The sequence below is a fragment of the Triturus cristatus genome, chromosome 1_2, assembly GCF_964204655.1.
Source record: "Triturus cristatus chromosome 1_2, aTriCri1.1, whole genome shotgun sequence".
In the NCBI taxonomy this organism is placed as follows: domain Eukaryota; kingdom Metazoa; phylum Chordata; class Amphibia; order Caudata; family Salamandridae; genus Triturus; species Triturus cristatus.
In genome coordinates this window covers 529561728-529582093 of record NC_140580.1, presented here as the reverse complement: position 1 = coordinate 529582093, position 20366 = coordinate 529561728, and the positions used below count along the sequence as shown (strand labels likewise).

General features: G+C 43.3%; 1 protein-coding gene across 2 annotated transcripts in view; it reads right to left on the bottom strand.

Annotated features, from left to right (window-relative positions):
* Positions 1-20366, bottom strand: part of HPS1 (HPS1 biogenesis of lysosomal organelles complex 3 subunit 1) — a 365168-nt gene that overhangs the window by 277103 nt on the left and 67699 nt on the right. The gene's annotated exons all lie outside the window — the stretch shown is intronic.

The window sequence follows — 20366 nt, the reverse complement described above, 5'->3', positions numbered from 1 at the left end:
AGAAACTAGAAAAGGAGCAGAAGTAGTAAAAACATGGAACACACAAATACTTTTACCAGGAATAAAGTAGACATTTGGCATCAAATAGCTGCAGTTTGCACAAATGTACATTATTCATGAATGACAAACAATAAATGTACTAAGTACTCACAAAGTATGCTTACATAACAACATGACATATGGGATGGATTGTGAAAACATGCAAATATATATAGATATAAGCAAGTGTACATATTTATTTAAATTTCAAAAGTGGGCTTAAGCTGAATACAAAGAAATATAGTTCACATTAGGCTACCGCTCACAAATTATTAGAGTTTTGGTTTATCACAAAGATTCAAATCAAATTAATTTTACTTAGCATATTCTACAGGATACACTACATTTAAAAATTATCATGATATTTAAAAAGTCGATTACAAACTTTTACCAAAATAGGTTGAATCAGAAATGCAATAGCAGGATAACTTTACAATATTACGTTTCAAGAAAATTTAATTAACTGCACAGCAAATAATTGAGACAGCCATGGAACATACAAAAATCGCGGCTGTTTCATCTTTTAAATCATATAAGCAAAAAATACAATCTCTGTTCTGGATCCACATACAGAAGACCAGAGACTGTTAAAACTGGAATCACAAAAAGACTTCAAATTAATATAAAAGGGGTGCGTGGCCAGGCAAGATGGCTGGGTGGACGCGATCCACACCAGCTCCGGAGCCCCGTATCTGTCGGACATAGCTACGGGACAGCACGAGAGCCAGCTTTTGACCGAAAGGTTTCGGAAAGTTGAATGACTGCACCAGGAGCCCGGTGGACCAAATCCGACTCACACAAGGAACGGATTTTTGTGGAAATCTGAAGTGCCAAGGAGCGGAGCAAGTACGCAAAATGGCGCCAATGGCCTTGTCCACTCGGGGATGGCGGAGCGGTTGAGGCCTGGTGGTTGTGCCCCTACCCGGAGGATGGGCACCATGAGAGAAGCGCACTGACTGCTGGGGCCATAAAGTGCAGTGAAGAGCCCCCGCGGTGTGAATGGAAAGCGACCCCGGGGTGTGACCATGTGACAAGGCAGAGACTTACCCGCCCTGTTGAGGAGGTGAGTGGGGGGGTGGTGAAAACCAGTGGTTGGCCGACCCCCCCAACCCTCAAGTACAACCGCACCGTAGCTGGTGTGAACAGACTCTGAGCGGGGATGAAGCCTGAGGGACGTGCCCGACCCCATGATGTCGCCCGGACGGGGGTGTACAGGAGGCACAAAATGAAGCCAGAATGGGCAATTTGCTGGGGTTAGGTAGACTGGAATATAAGCTGGCGCACCCAACTTGTCTAAAGCAGCTGAGCAGCGCTCCAGTGCCCTTAGGGACACATTACACACCTGATCCTAAGATGGCCGCCAAATGTTGAATGGAGAGACAGCTATTGCTGAACCTGCATCTCACTGATAGAAGGCCAAAGAACATAAGTAGCCAACACAAGGGGTCGACGCTTGGATGGGGGTTGACCTCCCATGAGGAGAAGGTCTACAACACTGTCCATATGCCATGAAAAAGGCAGTGAACAAGGCCTCTAACTTTTTTGCGCCTACCGAGAAGAGACAAGCCCACAACGAAGGGGGACAATCAAGCATGATGGCACTCACCAGAGAGGATCTGGTGGCCTCACACAGGGAATTCAAATCTGTGTTCTGAACAGAGATTAAGCAAGACATACGGTCTTCCATGGACCAGCTAAAAGCCGACCTCACCGATCGCATGACTGCCCTCCAGCAAGATGTGGATTCCGTGGAGTCTATAGGCACTAGAGTCCTGGAGATAGAAGGCCAGACACAAGAGTTGGGCAATCGCACAGTGAAGCTACGTGAAAGAGAACAGGAACTCCAGACACAACTTCAACAGGTGCCCTTGAAGGCAGAATATTTAGAAAACAGGTCCCAGAGGGAGAACATTAGAATAAGGGACCTAGAAGAAGGAGCAGAGGGGCCGAACCTGGAAGCCTTAATTGAGGGGCTTTTCGCTGAGATTTTGAGGTCGCGCAAGATGAAGATCGATAGGGCACATCGCCTGGGAAATCAGCAGTCGGGTGAATGGCGCCGTACACACAACATCCATGTCAATCTTCTAAAACAAAAGAAGCGATCCTTCAAGCTGCAAGAAAGAAAGATGAGACCTCTTTCCAAGTTACAAGTGTCTGCTGTTCCAGCATCTGGCCCCTTCTACATTAGTGCACAGACAACAACTCAGACCGATAACATCTAAGCTTTGAGAGGACAACATGAGGTACAGATGGACATTCCCCTTTGGTTTGGCCTTCGAATTTAACAATAAATCTCACCACATCTTCGACCTGGAGGAAGGACTTCACATTCTGGGTCTCCCAAACGTCGAGGGCAGCCAGGGGCACGCAAAAGGGCCGGGCGCGACAAAAGATACTACCTCTCAATGGCGCACGATCTCCAAAGACAAGCCCAGCCAAAAATGAAGATAAAGCGATGATGAGGGCTACCGTGAGTGCTACACTCTTACACAAGGGCAGCAATACCTCTGGACTTGCAGACATAAGGGCGAACAGACGGCGAAGCCTAGTCCACACGGCATTTACAATCGACTTCCCACAATGGACCATAGTCTAAAATAGACTGTTACTTGATTATCTTTGCACAAAGCAACCGACGGTCGAGGCTGCGGGCACTGTCCAAGTTGCCCGTTACTATGATCTCCGCCTCCAAGATTGGACCAGCTGGGGACCCGTGGGTTATTTGTTCACTTTGTTTTAGGGGGGGGAAGTGGTGGTGGATACAAGGGACAGTCGGACAAATCATGCAAGATGGGGCTACAAGGGGTCTCTCCTATGCCAGCTTAGACAGTTTTTGATCAGGACGGGAGAGGTTGGTGGGGAGGTTGTGGGCTGCGAAGGCGGTGCATGGGAGGAGGAGGGAGTGGGTGCTTATGAGATGGTATCAATAGCCTCATGGAATGTGAAAGTGAGTCGCACTGTTGTTTCGGAGCTCGGCAAAATTCCAACCTGAAGCCATAAAGGCAGAGAGGGCAGAGTGATCATGGTAAAGGGAAAATTGAGAGGCAGGCAATGCACATTAATCTCAGCTTACGCACTCAACACAGGACAGCCAGCGTTCTTGACCACCCTATTAGAACCGATAGGTGGGCTCGCAGAAGGCCCAACGGTTCTTATGGGTGACTTTAACCTAACCTGGCATGCTGAGCTGGATAGTACTCATCCCCATAGGCCGGCCACACGCAAGTTTCCCAAAAGGATCAAACAGAAAATACAAGCCTTAGGTCTGAGGGACGCATGGCGGACGTTACACCAAACCATCATAGATTAAACCTTCTTCTCACCAGGGGTGTAACACAGGCCCCCGCAGCCCCCGCAGTGCGGGGGGGCCCCCAAGCTCCAAGGGGCGCCCTCAACACAGCATTATGGCCGGGGAGCTCTTGATAGAGGCCGAAGGGGGCCCCTCCTTGTACCTTGCAGGGGGAGCCCCTCAGTTTTCGTTACGCCTCTGCCTCTCACACGTACATTTGACATTCTCCAGGTTGGACCACATATTTATAAGTCAGCCCCTACTGGGATCTCTCCAAGCAGCGAAGATACTTCCAATCACTATTTCAGATCATTGTTTACTGACAATCAGCCTATCTTGGGATGCAACGTGGCAGGCACACATAGATGGTAGTTCTCGATTTCGGTAACCAGGGTCAGGGTACTCCAGGACCAACTGAGAGCAACAATTACTGAATATTTTGAGTTAAACCAACCCCAGGCCACATCACCCCAAAACAACTGGGACATGTTTAAAACGGTCCTCATATTGAATTAAATTCCACACTGAATAAGCGGAGGACTAAGGCAAGGCCAAACTGGAGAGAGTAGAGAGAGACCATAAGATGACGCGCTCACAGATGTTGCAATGACAGCTCAGTGCATTGAAGGGGAAAATCAAGGCGATTTACACAAATAGGGCAGAGTACACTCTATTACGGCTCAGTCAGAAATCCTAAGTCCAGGGAGGCAAGGTGGGAACTCGTCTAGCCAGACAGCTACGCAGAAAAAGGGAATGAGAATACATAGGGGGCATATGTGATGGGGAAGGCAACTTAACGCACGCGGAAGAGGTAAAGGCACGCATATTTGGAGAATTCTATAAAGATCTTTACACAGGCACACCCCCGGATAAAGAACTGCAATAACGATACTTAGACTTCCTAGATCTGCCCCAAGTCCCGCCCTCCGTGAACAACCAACTAAATGGCCCAATCACTCCAGAGGACGTAGGACAGGCAATTTTGTAACTCAAACCACACAAAGCCCCTGGGCCCCATGGTTTGACAGTGCACTTCTATATAACAGACGCGTCGGAGCTTATACCACACCTCACTTCTCTGTTCAATGCAATTGCGGAGGGCACCATAGTGTCGAATTCCATGGCTGAGGCAGTATTCACCGTTATTCCCAAGACAGGGAAAAAAACCAGAGCTGCACCTCCTACAGGCCAATTGCACTATTAAACTGTTCTCAGCCATACCGGCCACAAGAATAGAGAACCTGATGCCTGCACTAATCCACCCTGATCAATCTGGCTTCATTCATAAAGGGTAGATAGACGCATGACAATATTCGGCGGACTATACACCTGATCAAAAAAAGTCTCCAAATTTAAAATTTCGGCGATGTTGGTGGGCCCAGATGCCGAAAAGGCCTTTGACAGGGTGGATTGGTAGTTCCTCTTTCTTACCATGCAACTCTTCAGCTTTGTGGAAAGGTTTATTAACATGGTCAGAGATAACTATAGGCATCTACACTCAAGAGTCCAGGCCAACGGGTCGACATCACTCCCATTTGCAGAGGCATGAGACAAGGTTGCCCACTCTCGCCTCCTTTATTTGCCTCGAGCATCAAACCTCTGGCAATTGAGTTCAGGGCTATCCCGGAGATTAAAGAGATATGTGTTGGGAGAATATTGGGAGAATAGGCCCTTAGGCATCACTCTTTGCGGACGATATCTTGATGATGCTTACAGACCCAGACCCCTCATTACAGGTATTGCAGGCAGAGCATGGAAAATTTGAAGCGGTAGCGGGCTTCAAAGTCGACCTGTCAAAATTCTTTATTTTAAATCTTACGATCCCAGAAGGAGAACTACAGCAGCTCCAGGGACAGACCCCTTTCCCATGGGCCAAACATTCCATTCAATACCTGGGTATTCAACTCACCCCACGGATAATCTCTATAAGGCCAACTATCCCCCCCCTTGATGTCCCAGCTCCTACAAGACCTCAAGCGCTAGAAACCTCTGTATATTTCTTGGCTTGGACGGATAAAGGCCATAAAAATGACAATGCTCCCAAAGCTACCTTATCTATTTCAGGCACTTCCAGGCGATCTGGATCGCGATCTCCTGACCAAACTTCTCTCTCTTATCAATAAGTTCATATGGCAGGGTGGGAGGGCTTATCTGCCATTCCACACATTACGACACGCGCAGAGGGAGGGGTGAGCGGCGTTACCAGATTTTAACCTGTACTACAAAGCAGTCCAACTGAGGGTGGTAGTGGAGTGGTCCATGGGGGAGTCTGACAAACATTGGCTCCACATGGACAGGGTAATAGTGGGCAGATAGATGTGGGATGTACTCTGGAAACAGAAGAAAGACAGGCTAGCCAATGTATACATCAGTACCCCGACATGAACCACCCTCAAAGTATGGGACGACGTTGCAAGAGAAGGGAGATGGAAATCCTTCCCTTCGCCTTACACCCCTATCCACCTCAACCCAGACTTCCCCCCAGGACTGCGAGAGGGCCCAATTGGACACATGGAGGGAGGAGGGCTGCTTGATGATCTCAGACCTTTTTCACAATTTCGATGGGCTTACATTTGAGAGCTGCCAAAGACAGTTCCATGTCGCAAGCAGCGACCACTTCCAATATTTCCAACTTAAACATTAGGTATCCCAGCCACAGATCAGGGAAGCAGCCAACAGAGAACGAAATCCAATAGAGCAGTTTGTACAGAGGGCGGGCACCATGAAAGGGGTGATCTCCTCTCTCTACGGTCTTTTACTCTCGACATTACATGCACCACGGGCGCGATACAGGACTTTCTGGGAGGGAGATTTCAGAAGAGGAATGGAAACACTTAAGGTCCAATATAGCCAAGAATAATCACTCATTGGTTTTAAGAGAGGCCCATTACAAAACCCTCCGTGATTGGTACCTATATCCCACTAAAATCAAAAAATATTTCCGGGGACCTCCGATCTCTGCTGGCAGGGATGCGGCCTTCTCGGGGACTTCCGCCACAAATGGTTGGATTGCCCTACGATCTGAACATTCTGGGAGGAGATTCTAACACACATTAAGGACATACTGGGATACCCCATACCGACATCCATAGAGGGAGAACTTTTGGGCATCAGAGACCCAGACCACCAGACGAGAGCCGATAAGGCAATAATGTGGGATTGTTTAGAGGCGGCCAAAACGACAATAGCAGCAGCCTGGAAAAAGGAAGAAGTGCCAGCCTTGTCGTTGTGGCACTCACGCCTCTAGAGAATACTTACCATGGAAAGATTAGCGTATATTTTCAGAGATGAATACAAGAAATTTGAATGTAAATGGGGCCCGCTGGTTTCCTTTCTCTCCCAGGGGCACCCCCTAGCAGTATGCCCACCCTCATTAAGAGCCATGCACTTATTCCAGTTTTAATATAGTCAGGGCCCGGGTCCGACTATGCCCCTACATTCACGAGGCCTACCCATGAGGTTTAGAGAGCAGGTTGAGCTGCATGGGAGCATCTCCCTACTACCTGACAAATTTCTGACTGCCCAGGCGTAAGATCAAGAAGAGTCCATCACCACCAGGGAAGGGAGGGGGGAGGGGTGGTATAGTTGGGGCAAGTTTATAACAGTTGTTTGTTCTATAAAGCCCTACACATCGGTTTAACAAAGCTGATATGACTTAAGTATAGGGAAGGGACGTTTGAACTTCCCAAAATGGGAAGCAGTATCCTTATTAGACTGTATTGCTCATATTAAGTCCTTAATGTTTTCATGCATTTTATTGTCATCTGAAAGTCATGTTGAAAAAAAAGAACTTTGACATAAAAAAAATTAATATAAAAGTATCTAACTTTAGTATCCAAGTTAGCATGCATGTAAAATTGCATACAGTTCTTCCTGACTGTCCTACAAATTGGGGGGGGAAACATTTTGTTTCTATAGCGACCAAACACTCAAGCTTAAAACAAAACACTATAAAAATTAACCTGGGAAATGAAAAGAAAACACAACAAGCACATTTGCCAACTGATACATAAGTTCATTGGCATGAAAAAAATGTAGCTAATTTTGGGTGGTAATCAATGGCCTGGACACACCAAAGATACACGACAAGGGGAATGGAGTAGGCCTCCATAGTTGGCTAGACCACTTCATCGCCTTATACTGCCTGTAAGATAAAATAGAGGATAATTCTTTTACAATGAATAAAAATTATCTTAATTTTAACATCATGCTCTGCATGATCCAAGATGAAGAGATAATCACCATAGCACAGTTCAAGCTAGCTATAACATTTTTAAGATTAAATAGAGCACTAGGACCCAACAACATACTGCCTCAGGGTACAAATTGGACCCAGAAGGTTGGGCAAACAGATTATATGCACTATTTCATGAGTCAATCAAGGCAGCATAAGTCCCTCATTTCTGGAGAGGCTCGATTCGATTTTCTATTTTCAAAACAAGCATTGGCATAGCCAATAGGTCTCGCCTTTGGGACCTTATAAGTTTTTAGCCATGCAACGGTTGATGTTGTTGCACCAAGGATATGGTGCTGCATAACTAAATACTTAGAAGGTCCCAAAAGCGAGACCTAGTGGCTATGCCAATGCTTGTTTTATTTTGTCCTGTGATCCCGTCCCCCTACTTCACCTCCCGTCCGCCGCGCAACTCCTCCGCAACACTGGCCGCTACCCAGCAGACACACAAAACAGCAGCCTGCAACAATAGTACAACACCAGTCCAATATATAAACCAAATCACTTTGTAGACAAACTGAATTGCACTCAGCAAACAAATGAAGAAAAGATCTACAGAGAGATCACTGGCTTTTGGCTTAATTGATGATTTATAAAGGTAAGTGCTTTGTATGAATCTTAATTAATTGAAACAATAATATTACTTTAATCCCCATTCTATTTGTAAACATTGTAGATACTTTTCCTCTAACTTTTTGACTTCATTAAACTCTTGATCCAACTTTTCAAATACTGCTTCAAACAAAGGAAATATACATCTATTTTTTTTAATGACCATGGTATCCCAGGCCTACGTTTCCAATCTAGAGAATGTATTGTGGTTGTTTGTGCAGTTCAATTCTAAATAAACAAAGGCTCACAGAGACCCTGGCTCAACTAGTTTGATGCTATACCATGCCTAGATAATCTGACCTAAACCACTATAAACTGTACCTACCATCCCTGATGAAAGATGAATGGCATCAATAGACAGGGATGTTCCTACATTTATGCAGGATTTCAATAAATGGCTTTCAATACTCTCAAATGAGTTGATCTCTTATGAAGTAAGATATTTAATACCATGAGCTAGTACTGCCTGCAATTTAGTGGTGCACTCTCTTAACAAGGGGTCACATTCTAGTTGATTAATGACTAGAAAGAAACTCAATAAGCCCACTCCAATTAATGAGACTTAGCTCCAGTTTGGTTGAGCATGTTGTTATGTTCTGACTATCAAAAAGGAGAACAATACTAAGGTTTGATTTATAGAACATATTTAAATACATATATTCATGAAATGTGTCTATTGTTACCTTATGTATGTTCCAGGTACAACTCTTTTTGACAGGTGATTTTCGAAAGATAACAATCTTTATTTTCTGAGTACTGGTTTGAAGGACATGATTTTCAACAAATTGCTTTAACCCCTTGTGTGCCACGCCCTTTCCCCGCCCTGTGCCGGCCGTTACATTAGCGGGCGGGGTTCATGACGAGTCCAGCTCGTCATGGGCACACAAGGGGTTAAAGCCTCCAGTTTCCTGTGAAGACCTGGGAGTCTAAGATCTAATAACACAGTGTCATCAGTATGCATTAAGGGATAGGTCAGCGGTTCATTCAAATTTGACAGGAAAGATAGCATTTTATTTTAGCTCTGCTGGTAAATCAGCGCATTGTAGGGAAAACAGCAGAGAGGCCACAACACACCTATACTTAAGCCATTTTTAATAGGTTAAATGGAGCTAAATTCATTGGCTGCATTGAGTTGTACCTTTATCTTTACTTGTATAGAGCTCCTTAAGCATATGAAATTTCAAATTAGACCAAATTAAAGAGCAATCAACATTCTTGAAAGCTGAAGAAAAGTTGAAAAATGGCATATAAAGAGGTTGATAACTTTGAATTGTATATTTCGCCTAAAGACACCCAAGAGATATGAAATCAAGTGTAGAAGAGTCTCCCTAAACCTGCACTGCTCATAGGGAAGCAGTCATGACTTTGTTGACCAACTTTTCAGGAGAGATACGCTTTTCGCATAAAGATAATCTACTTCAACTAGCTAGAGGCGTATAATTAGAGGGATAAACAAAGATCCTATTTTATTTAAAAGCAGCTATATAAATATCTATGGCAAAATCTACAGTTAACCAAGTTTTCTGTAATCAAAGTTTATGGACACTAAAAAAAAATAGGGATACGTCTCCAGGAGATCAACTGTTTCTGAGGATATCAGATTGTCACTTGGCCTAAAAAATCATCAATAATGCTAAAGGAAGGCCTGATTACCATTTAAAAGTGGATGAATCGTACATTCAGAAACGTAAATGATGGCAAGATGGACCTCTTGCTCCTGGCTAATAACCATGTTTGTTGGAATAATATCTTATGGCCTTCTGACCTGGGTTCTCTGCCATCTGCAGCCCCAAAGCCGGAGAGTTAGGATTTACAATCAACCATGACTCCTCTCGTTCTGCACATATTAATTTGGTCATATTCTCATGTTTCTTGACCCTGCGTCGTCAGTAAAACCCTTCCTTTCTTGACCGTTAAACATTCCATACTTGTATCTGCCTTGATTGTATCTGGGTTTGATTATTATAGCAGCCTGTATTTGGGCCGTCACTTTATTTGATAAACACATTGAAGCAAATTCAAAATTCAGCTGCACAGACTTCCTGCAAACTGCAAAAATTTAATTTCATTTTGAAAGCATAGTGTTCCCTACAGTGGCAACCAGTTGAGCAAAGCGTACAATTCAACGCTCTCTGTTTGCCCATAAGATATTCTATGATTTAGAGAGATCAGGTTTAAAAAACATGTTAGTGCCCTAGGTTCCCTGCCACCCCTATAATCATCATGCCTCTTTATATTAAATACACGTCATGTGAAAAAATGTGCCGCAGCAGCTGTTCCTTTTGTCACGTGATGGCAGAACTATGGAACACCTTTGGCGCGGAGTATCAAATCTTTGGACACTACCATGCTTTAAGGCGAGCTCTTAAAGCCTTTGCATTTGGGTAATACACTGATTCCGGGGTGGCCCATTCCCAAAGTTCTTTTGCCTTCCAGCAAAAGGAAACCCAGTAATTTCTAAGCGCCTTACAAATAATAAAAATAAAATGAAAAACAATTAAAAAATAACTAAGTCTGGTGACATTCCAGCTTGATATATATGCACATTCCTAACGCGTTAAACATACTATTTGTCACTTGCCTTCCACCATGCAAAGCTATATAATCTACTGCATGTCATCCAAAGCTGCATTTACATTATCACTAATGACATGATTAGCTATGCTACCTATGTTTCCCGAAACTGATACTTCACACACAGATGCCTCTACTCCAGTTGGTAAATATTGGAAATTGGGTTACCAGTTGAGGGGGTGATACCCTACTTAGGGCAGCAACTTCAGTCTTTGTCAGGGTAAAGCACAAGCAAACCCCAAATTATCCTATGCTTAACCCCGAGGTAACTTGCCACAAAAACAGCCAGGCTTAACTTAGAGGCAAAGTGTGAAGTCATGCAGCACTTCAAACAGTAATACAGTGAGAAGACAACACAAGAGAAATTTAAAATATAGAGTAAAAGATAATAAATTGTATATGACCAAAACAACAAAACTCCAATCAGTGGAAGCAAAGACATGTAATTTTAAATCTTTCAGGTAAGTAAAGTGCCTAAAAGCACAAATAGCCAGTCGCAATTATCTGGTCGTACAAGACCAGGTGCAAGTCACAAGTTCAGGCCAACCGTGATGGAGCTCAAACTAGATACAGGGTCTAGGTTAGTCCCACTGAAAGAGCTACCTTCAAAGTCTAGCACGGAGAGTTCTGTTCATGGTGAATGGAGCAGTGAGGTGCAGGGAGAGAGTCACAGATGGTCACCAATGTAGCGTGAAGAGCAGGTCAGGCATCATGGACTGTCAACGCTGTAGCACAAAGATCCTGTCAGGTGTCGCAGGCGGTCGTTGCTGGAGTTTCATGTTGGCATTCACTGGAAACTGTTGATGCTGTAGCGCAGATCTTGCATTGTCTAGCTTCACTGGTGGTCGCTGTGGCATAAAGAGTCAGTTTCACCAGAGCTTCACATTGGCAGGAGGTGCGGCCAGCAAGATCTTGGCACGAACAGGCATGTTTGCATTTGCAAAGAGCCCAAAATTTCAGGATTTCTCCTGATCTTTGGAGAGGAGCACAACTGATGCCACACCAAGGGTCTAGGATCTTGGGGGTCAGAAACTCACACCAGCAGGGCTCACGCAGGTCCAGTTATATGTCCAGTAGCAGGTCCAGGCAGCAGGTCAGCTGTACAGTTGCAGGGAGCATCTGGAGCTAGTTATGTCCCTGTAGCTCAGAACAGGATGTCAGTCAGATAACCCTTATAGTCACTTCAGCCTGTAATGAAGAATGTAGGTCCAGTCTTCCTTCTCAGCAAGCAGGGCAGCAGGCAGCATAGTAGCAGGGCAGCAGTGTAGCAGTTTTTCTATCAGCACAGCAGTCTTTCTTCTGTAGTAACCACAGGTCCGGGAATGTATTGAAAAGTGGATCTACCTACTGCCTTCTTTGAAGTGGGAGAAGTGTCTAGAAAATTCACTTTGAAGTTCTTGAAGTTTCAAGCCTCCTCTTTCCTGGCTCCAAATTGGCTGCATGAACAATACAGTCAAGACAAGTCCTTTGTGTGAGGGCAAGGCACAGCCTATTTAGTTGCAAGTGGGGCTGTGCCCAGCTCCGCTGCCCCCATCCTGCGAGTTGATGGCTCATCTAGGCACACATAATAACTCTATTGTGCAGCTGCCTGGGAGAAATAAATAAAGTCCAATGGCCAACTACACCAAGGCAGGTGACAGAGGAACAGGCTGTAGGAACCATACAGGACAGGAAAATGCAAACTTTCTAAAAGGAGCATTTTCAAAATTGTTTAAGAAACGTTTTCGTTACAATCTCTCAGACATCAACCATGAAATGTTCACCTGTTCCCAATCGAAAGTTAGCACTTATTATATGTAAAAAGGCAACCCACTGTTATCTTATGGGAGAGTTAGGCCTTGCAGTAGTGAAAAACAAATTTGTGAGTTTTTCACTACCTGGACATGCGAAACTTAAAAGTACTTGTAAAACTTTTTAAATGCCCTTTCCTATGGGCCATTTAGGACCTAACCTAGGCGTGACTTATATGTATTGTAAAGGGAGGTTTAGGCCTGGCAAAAAGTTTGTTTTGCCTGGTCGAAATGGCAGTGCACACACAGGCTGCAATGCCAGGCCTGAGACATGTTTAAAAGGGCTACTTAGGTGGATGGAACAATCAGTGGCACAGGCCCACTAACAGTATTCAATTTTCAGGCCCTGTGTACATGTAGTACCACTATACTAGGGACTTACAAGTAAATTTAATGTGCTAATTGGGTGTAAGCCAATTTCATAATGTTTAAAGGAGAGCCACTAGCACTTTAGCACTAGCTAGCAGTAGTCAAGTGCACAGAGTCCTAAAAGCCAACAAAAACGCTTTCAGAACAAAGGAGGTGAAGGCAAAGTGTTTGGGGATGGCCCTGTAAAAAGGGCCAAGACCAGCAGTACAATTAGCCAATGGTCTCACTCAATGCTGGGACACTCGAGGATGAGGGATGTTGATATCTATTTCTATGGATCGCAAGCCCTACAAGCTGCCAAATCAGATTACATACAAGTATAGATGAGAAAGCAACATTATGTGGAGTCAAATGAAAATTGGTGCTGCTCTTTTTATGAATGACAAGATTCAAGTTGGATGAATGGATGGTTATTAGGGCAACAAATTAGTGAAATTGTGCACTAAGAGCTGATTGATTTAATAGACAAGAAAGCACAGATTCAACTGCCCTATAGTAGTATACTTCTACATCATAGGGAGGAAGGTTTTTATGTGTCCAAAAAATGGCTAATGGAACAGTACAAACCTGTAACTTTCCCAAGCCATGATGTCTACACAGCACTCCTGGGTAAAAAGCTGATGAGCATTATAGGAACTCCACATTAATGGCTCATATTACTTTAGTGTAACACATAACTGCTCCTTTTTCTCTTGTCTCGACAGCTTGACATTAAAGAAAGTTTTGTTTTTAAGATGATTTTTTTTCTGGTCTTGGCTGACGTTTTATCTTATCTTGTCCTAATTATGGATTCTTCTTTTTAGAGCATTATCACAGTTTCTGGCTCCATATCCAGCCCCCTTTAAAATCCCTCCGTTTAAGTGTGGGTTTGCAAGTTGGGATCAAGGGAGTCTGGCTTTTCAGTGCACTGTAATCTAAGGACACTACTACATTGGCCTGCATCGAGACACCAACCCTGCTGTAATCAATCCTATCTACAATACCCCTTCACATTGAACTAAACTAGTACACTGCATTCTGTCTTATGTTTAAATCATTTTTATTAACTTTTTCTTTTGTTTGTTTAACACTCATGTAACAGATGAGAAAGGAAAAAAAGGGGGTGAAGGGGGAGGGAGAAAATGAATTGCCAGCGGCTAGGCACACTTGGACTGATTACAACCTGGCAATGAAAATTCAGAGTACATTAATTACATCTAAGCTTACGGCAATGCCCTAAGAAAAGGTGGGGTGGCGCTGCCAAGACACGGCTTTGGGTAATATGCAAAGAATAGAATTAGCAGGGCATATAGGTGTGGCATCACTTATGCAACAGGCGGAGAAAGGGGGGAAGAAAACAGATTGCCAGTGACAGTGTACAGCTGAGTTGATAGCTACATGACAATAAAACACTCAGTGCGCTGTAACTACATCAAAGCTTGCGGCAATATCTGAGGAAAGACAGAGTGGTGTTGACAAGTCGCAGCATCGAGTAACGTGCGAGTAATGCAGGAGCAGTGCAGTTCAAATGTAACCAGGGACATAGGGCACAACAAAACTGAGGGCAACAAAAGCAAACGAAGGATAGGATAGAGTCGCGCAAGACCTGCCGCCATAGTTAAATTTGCTGGAGGGGCTCAAACTCCCCTAAGACTCAGCGGTAGCGGGGTTCCACGACAGAAGGGTAATGGCAGTCTGGGTATTGGTGTCAGACCTGAGTCGCATCGGTGGGGGGGGGCACCCTGAGTGATAGCCGTCTGTGATGCAGGCAGGGATCCTGTGTCTGTGTCTGACCCCGAAAGCTTGGAGACCATTGTACACTGCATTGTGTCTTAGACACTATTCATCAACTTTACACTGAATTCTAGTTACACTATATCAACATCCTGCATTCAATTCCCAGAGCACTCACTGAACACCATATACTGTACCCTAAGGATGCCACTCTGCACCATAGGGGAGTGAGAAGGAACAGTGCAGTGCAATTGCAAGTAATAATGCGAAGATAATATCCTCAAAATGAGCGGATGTATGTTCATATTTGAAAATGATTCTCTTAAAGCAAATGCTGTAGAAATACATAGTATTGCTTAACAAATATAAGAACTATGTAGCCTGTCCCTCACCTGCCTCCATGATACTCGGGTCCTGCATGGTGACCTCTAGCTTTAACATTGATCACTTGGTTCTTAGTCAAAGGGCTATGAAACATACAGAAAATAGACAGTGGACTTCAGTGACAGCAGAACATTAAAACTAATTGTGGAACAGTATATGAACAGTGGAGGCTTCCTTGCCAGAACAGTTTATAATTGTTTATTGCAAAAGCTGCTTTAACATGATGGTAATGTTTATTTTTACACAAGTGAAGTTAGGTTTATGAATTAATGCAAAGATATATTAAAGTGGAGCTACTTCAGAAACCCCCTTAATTTTGTAGCTGCTTAGAAGGTCAGAGACCAGTAGAAATGTGAAAGTAAAATAGGGCATGGCAGATGTAAATTGGGAACATATTAGATCATGTACACCAGTTTTTGAGAATGAGGCAGTCATGCTGAGGCCTCGAAAAGAGGGCTTTGGTCTTTGTTGTCGGCATAATAGATGCACATTCAGGAGCTAATATTAAGTGTTGGAAAAAAGAGATGTTCTGACCTGAGAATGGCACTTAATCTTGATTGTAACAGACCTACATATTTAGAATAAACCCATCATCGTTCAAACATACATTTTCTGAATTTCTTTTTGGTAGTTCCATGATTTTCCTTCCACCTCGTGGAAAGTATCAGAAGGCTGTGTCTTGAGGGACTGTCTACATTGTGTGTTGGGCTATAGTGTTCTATACTAACTTGTTCAAGGTGTGCGTGCCTTTCTTCATTATCTCCTATCTTCCACATTTCGGAAAGTAGAGAAACATTTGTGTGAAATTTGAGGGCTGGCTCATTACATTTTTTCATTGCAATGGAATTCGTAGATCATTATGGGGTCTTGCCCTTAAAGCCTCGCACACTAAATATTTTATGTGCATGTTTTGCTTTGCATTTGTTACTTCTGATGGTGCTGACTTTGTTGGCACAGTTTTTGGCGGGGTTGCACTTTCACTTTGTTTGAGATGCTGAGCACAGCCTACAGTTTGTTCTCCCTGCCACCCTGTGAACAGTTCTGCAGCTATTGTGTCTGAGAAATTAAGCCAATTTGGTGATGTTGTCTGTGCCTTCTCCGGTGTGTTTCACCTGCTACTTTCAGTATGTTAATGGTACGTTATTGATTGACTGGATAGAATTTTTATACCCACAACAAAATAATACATTGTACGCCATTTATAAATTAAGTGCCATTGGTAGGAGGGCAAGCCCTGCAAGGCTGTTGCTAGGCTCTTCTGCACTGACACACTCTCCGCTGCAATCACAAACAAGCTGTGAGATTGATTCTGTCGGCAAACAATACAGAAGTCAATCTACTTTATTGCAGGGGACAGTCCTTCCACCATTATGTAGCACCATAAATATAACAGCGGATTTAACTTTTTATAGAGATTAAACCTATATATACATACTGTCAGATACATCAGTGGGTGTGGGTGCTGTATTGCAGAGGACAGTCCTTCTGTTATGTCAATGGCACTGTAGACCCGGTTTGGACGAGTTGAGACAGCCGGCCAAACCGTCATGCACACTGATCACAGTGTACTACCATTTCCCCTGCACCTGTCGCCCGCCATGGCCCCGCCTCCAAAGACTCAGCAGAAAAGGAAAAATAAAACGACAATAAACATGTTTATTATTGTTTTATTTTTCCTTTCCTGCCATTTTGAGGACGCTGGCAGGGGATGGGCGACGCCCCTCCGCCATAGCAGAGGAGCTGTGGCTGAAGGTTTCTGAACTCTTAAGATGCCTGGAAATGTTTTGTGAAATTTGGGATTCAAATGTAGAAGTTCACTGAAACCTTCAACCTTCACTAAAAGAGCCATTGGTAGTTTATTACAAAAGTTAGAGGTGCTACCATGACAAACAAGCCCTAACGGGCCTGCGAGTTCTTTCTTTAGGTCTGGCGTTAGCCAAGACCTTTTGATTTTACTAAAATAATATGTATAATATACTTACTTTAAGGGGCTTTCAGCCACCTCTCTTCACCCAGTGGTCTGATGTATCCTTCCAATTTAGTTTCCTCCCATTACAGCCTACTTAAGCCTCTGGTTGATGTTGCTTTGAGTGACTTCATGTTGCTGTTGGCTGATATGATAGTAGGACGCATTTGAAGTGAGCGCAGGGCACATTGCAGCTTTTATCAATTCCTGTCTCCTTCCAATGCTGTTGCAAATTCGTTTTGAAGTGGACTGCTGCTATTTCAGAGATTACCATATTGTGTTCCTGTACTCAGTTTCACCAATGGTTCTTTAATAAACTTTTCCCAGTAAGAAAACCAAACGTAATCATCTTTACTTTGCCACACACTTGTGACAGTTTTATTTAAACATAGGTGGGGCGTAATTTGGGTTTTAGTATCCAATATTTTATTTCTTCTGTCTTACTTGCCTTCTATCCTTCTTTCGTTGCTTCTTTCTTTATTTTTGCCTGTCCTTTTTTCTTTCCTCTTTTCCTTAGTTTGTTTGCCTACTTTCCTTTTTTTTAAATTCTTTCTTTATTTTTTGACTTTACCTTTTTTCATGCTTTTTTACTTCTTTCCTTCTTTCTTCCTTTGCTCTCTTGTGCATTTCATTCTTTCTTTCCTTCTCTCTTTTTTGCCTTCTTTGCTTTTTTTTGCATCTTTATTTCTTGCCTTCTTTACCTTTTTCCTTCTTTCTTTCCTTCTTGCTTTCCCTCCTTCCTTATTACCTTTTTTCCTCTTTCCTACTTTTTTGCCTTCTTTTCTTACTTTCGTTTTGCATTCTTTATTTTTGCCTTCTTTCTTTCATTCTCTCTTTGGCCTTCTTTCCTTTCTTTGTTTTGCTTTCCTTCATTCTTTCTGTCTTTTTTCCCCCTCTTCCTTTTTTGCAACCTTTCCTTTTTCTTTCTTTTTTGCCTCATTTCTTTACTTCTGTTTTGCATTCTTTCCTTCTGCCTTCTTTCTCCTTTCTGTCTGTCTTTCCTTCTTTGTTTTTTGCCCTTTCATTCTTTCCTTTGTTTATTCTTTTTGCCTTCTTTTTTCCATTTTCTTTCCTCCCTTCTTTCTTTCGTCTTCTTTCCATTTTTTCTTTCCTTCTTCCTTTTTGCCTAAATTCCCATTTTTGCCTGCCTCTCTACCTTTCAATTTGCCTTCCTTCCTTCCTTTTTTGACCTTCTTCCTTCTTGTCTGCCTTCCTTCATTTTTTCGCATCCTTCCTTACTTACTTTCTTCCCTTCTTTATCCAAAGCGAGGCTAGCAGCCAATGCCAGACCTATAACTTTATTAGGCCAGTGATAGCCAAGTACATTTAATTTTACTAAAATTATGAATAACATAGTTACTTCAAGGGATTTTCAGCCAGAGTTCATGAATGAATGACATGACTTATAGACCTCAGAGCTATTCAGGGAGTGTCCAGGCACTAACACATAGAGATTAAAGACCCAATACATGAGTTTTTAGTAGTTTACAAGAGGCAATCTCATTTAACAAAATATCGAAGTTGAAGAGGGGAGTAGGTTCCAGATTTTGGCCACATAGACCAAGAAGGACACGTTGACTTTTTAAAGCAAGGGACCATTATCAGGCGAGCCTTTCCAGTGTTCAAAGTCCTGAGCAGCTGGCAATGCTAGATTCTCGAATTCAGGTAATGTGGTCCTCTGTGGTAGAGAGCACAGTGGGGAAACACAAAGGCTTAAAATATAACCCTTTTATTGACTGGAAGCGGGTGAAGCTGTTTAAGATAGGAAGGTGCTGGGGAACTCTTGGGGAGATTGAGGAGAAGGCGAGCTGCAGTTTTCTGGACTACTTGAAGATGCTCAATAAGGAAGGAAGATAGGCAGAGGTTCAAGGCATTTGAATAATCCAATCTGGATAAAATGTAAGCTTCAACTTTAGAGCTTCCCACGGAAGGAAGGTTAAGAATGTTTTTAGTGGCTTCATTGTCCAAAAGCAACTTTTCACCACAGAAAGAATATGAGACTTAATTGGTCATCGAAGATTACCCCAAGATTTCTAACTGCTTGAGTGGGCAGAGGGGAGGCTGGATCGTCACTAGGTCAGTATCCAGTCCACCCTGGAGTTGGGTTGGGACCGAAAAGGGGAATTTTGGTCTTATCAGGGTTACACTGCAAGTGGTAATCTCCAAGACAGCCCATTACAGCCCACAATCAAGCAAGGAAAGTTTCCTTAGCAGTGTCTAAGACACTCCTCTATGAGAATATTAGCCGAGTGTCATCCGCATATGAAATAATGAAACTAAATGACTCCACCAGGGCGGCGAGTGGGGAAATATAGATGTTAAACAGCATGGGACTCAAAGCTGATCTCTGAGGGGTTTTTCATTTGGAAAAATGTGGCTTCATCCACACCGACTGTTCTCTAGTCATTAGAAAGGACTTGAGCCATTTCAGGGCCAGTCCATCCAATATGATATTTGCAAAACATTGAAGCAAAATATCATGATAGACCGTATCAGATGCCGCCAACAGGTCTAATAAAACAATGGCGGTGTTTTGGCCCTCATCCAGTGCCTTCTTCAGGGACTCAGTGATTTCCGATAGGGTGGTTTCAGTGCTGTGACATGCACGGAAACTGGATTTGGAAGAGTGGAGAAGACTGTGAGTTTCAACAAACTCAGAGTTTAGAGGCGAGAGGAAAGAGAGAGATTGGTTTGAAATTGGAAAAAATGTTACTGTCAAAGATAAGGTTTTTTCCAATAAGGGAATGAAACTGGCCTATTCCCATATGTCAAGAACTATGCCTCTCTGCAAGGAAGAGCAGAACACGTTGAGATATACTGGGCAAATTGTATCTACAATTTGCCTCACAAAGTGGGGGGGGCATGGTCCTGAGGCGAACCAGAATTACAGGCCAGGAAACAAGCATTCAGGTCCTCCCCACCCAGAAGTACAAATGAAAGAAGCTCATTTTCTGGAGGGGAAACAAGAGGCATGGGGCAGATTCCGGGGGCTGGGTAGTGTGCAACGCTAATATGTTTGTCTCAATTTTGACGATATTTTTTTTTATTTCAATGAAGTCATTCAACTTCTGACATAAACTTCTGGATTCCGGTGGTGGAGTTTGAGCTTTTGGGTCCATAAGAGGGACACAATTTTATTGATTTCCTTAGGGCTGTTATTGGCTTATCTATCTTTCAGAGTATAAAAGTTACTCCTTGCCAATTTAATATTGTTATGATATATGCAGAGAGCCTGTTTTTACACTACTTTATCACTGTCCAGAAACTCCCTTCTTAAAATAGATTCAAGCCTTTTACAATATTTTCTTTCTAAAAAGTTCAGAGGAGAACCATGGAGCTGATGGAGTAAACCTCGGTTTCCCTTTCACTTGAACATTAAAAGGGGCAAAAACATCC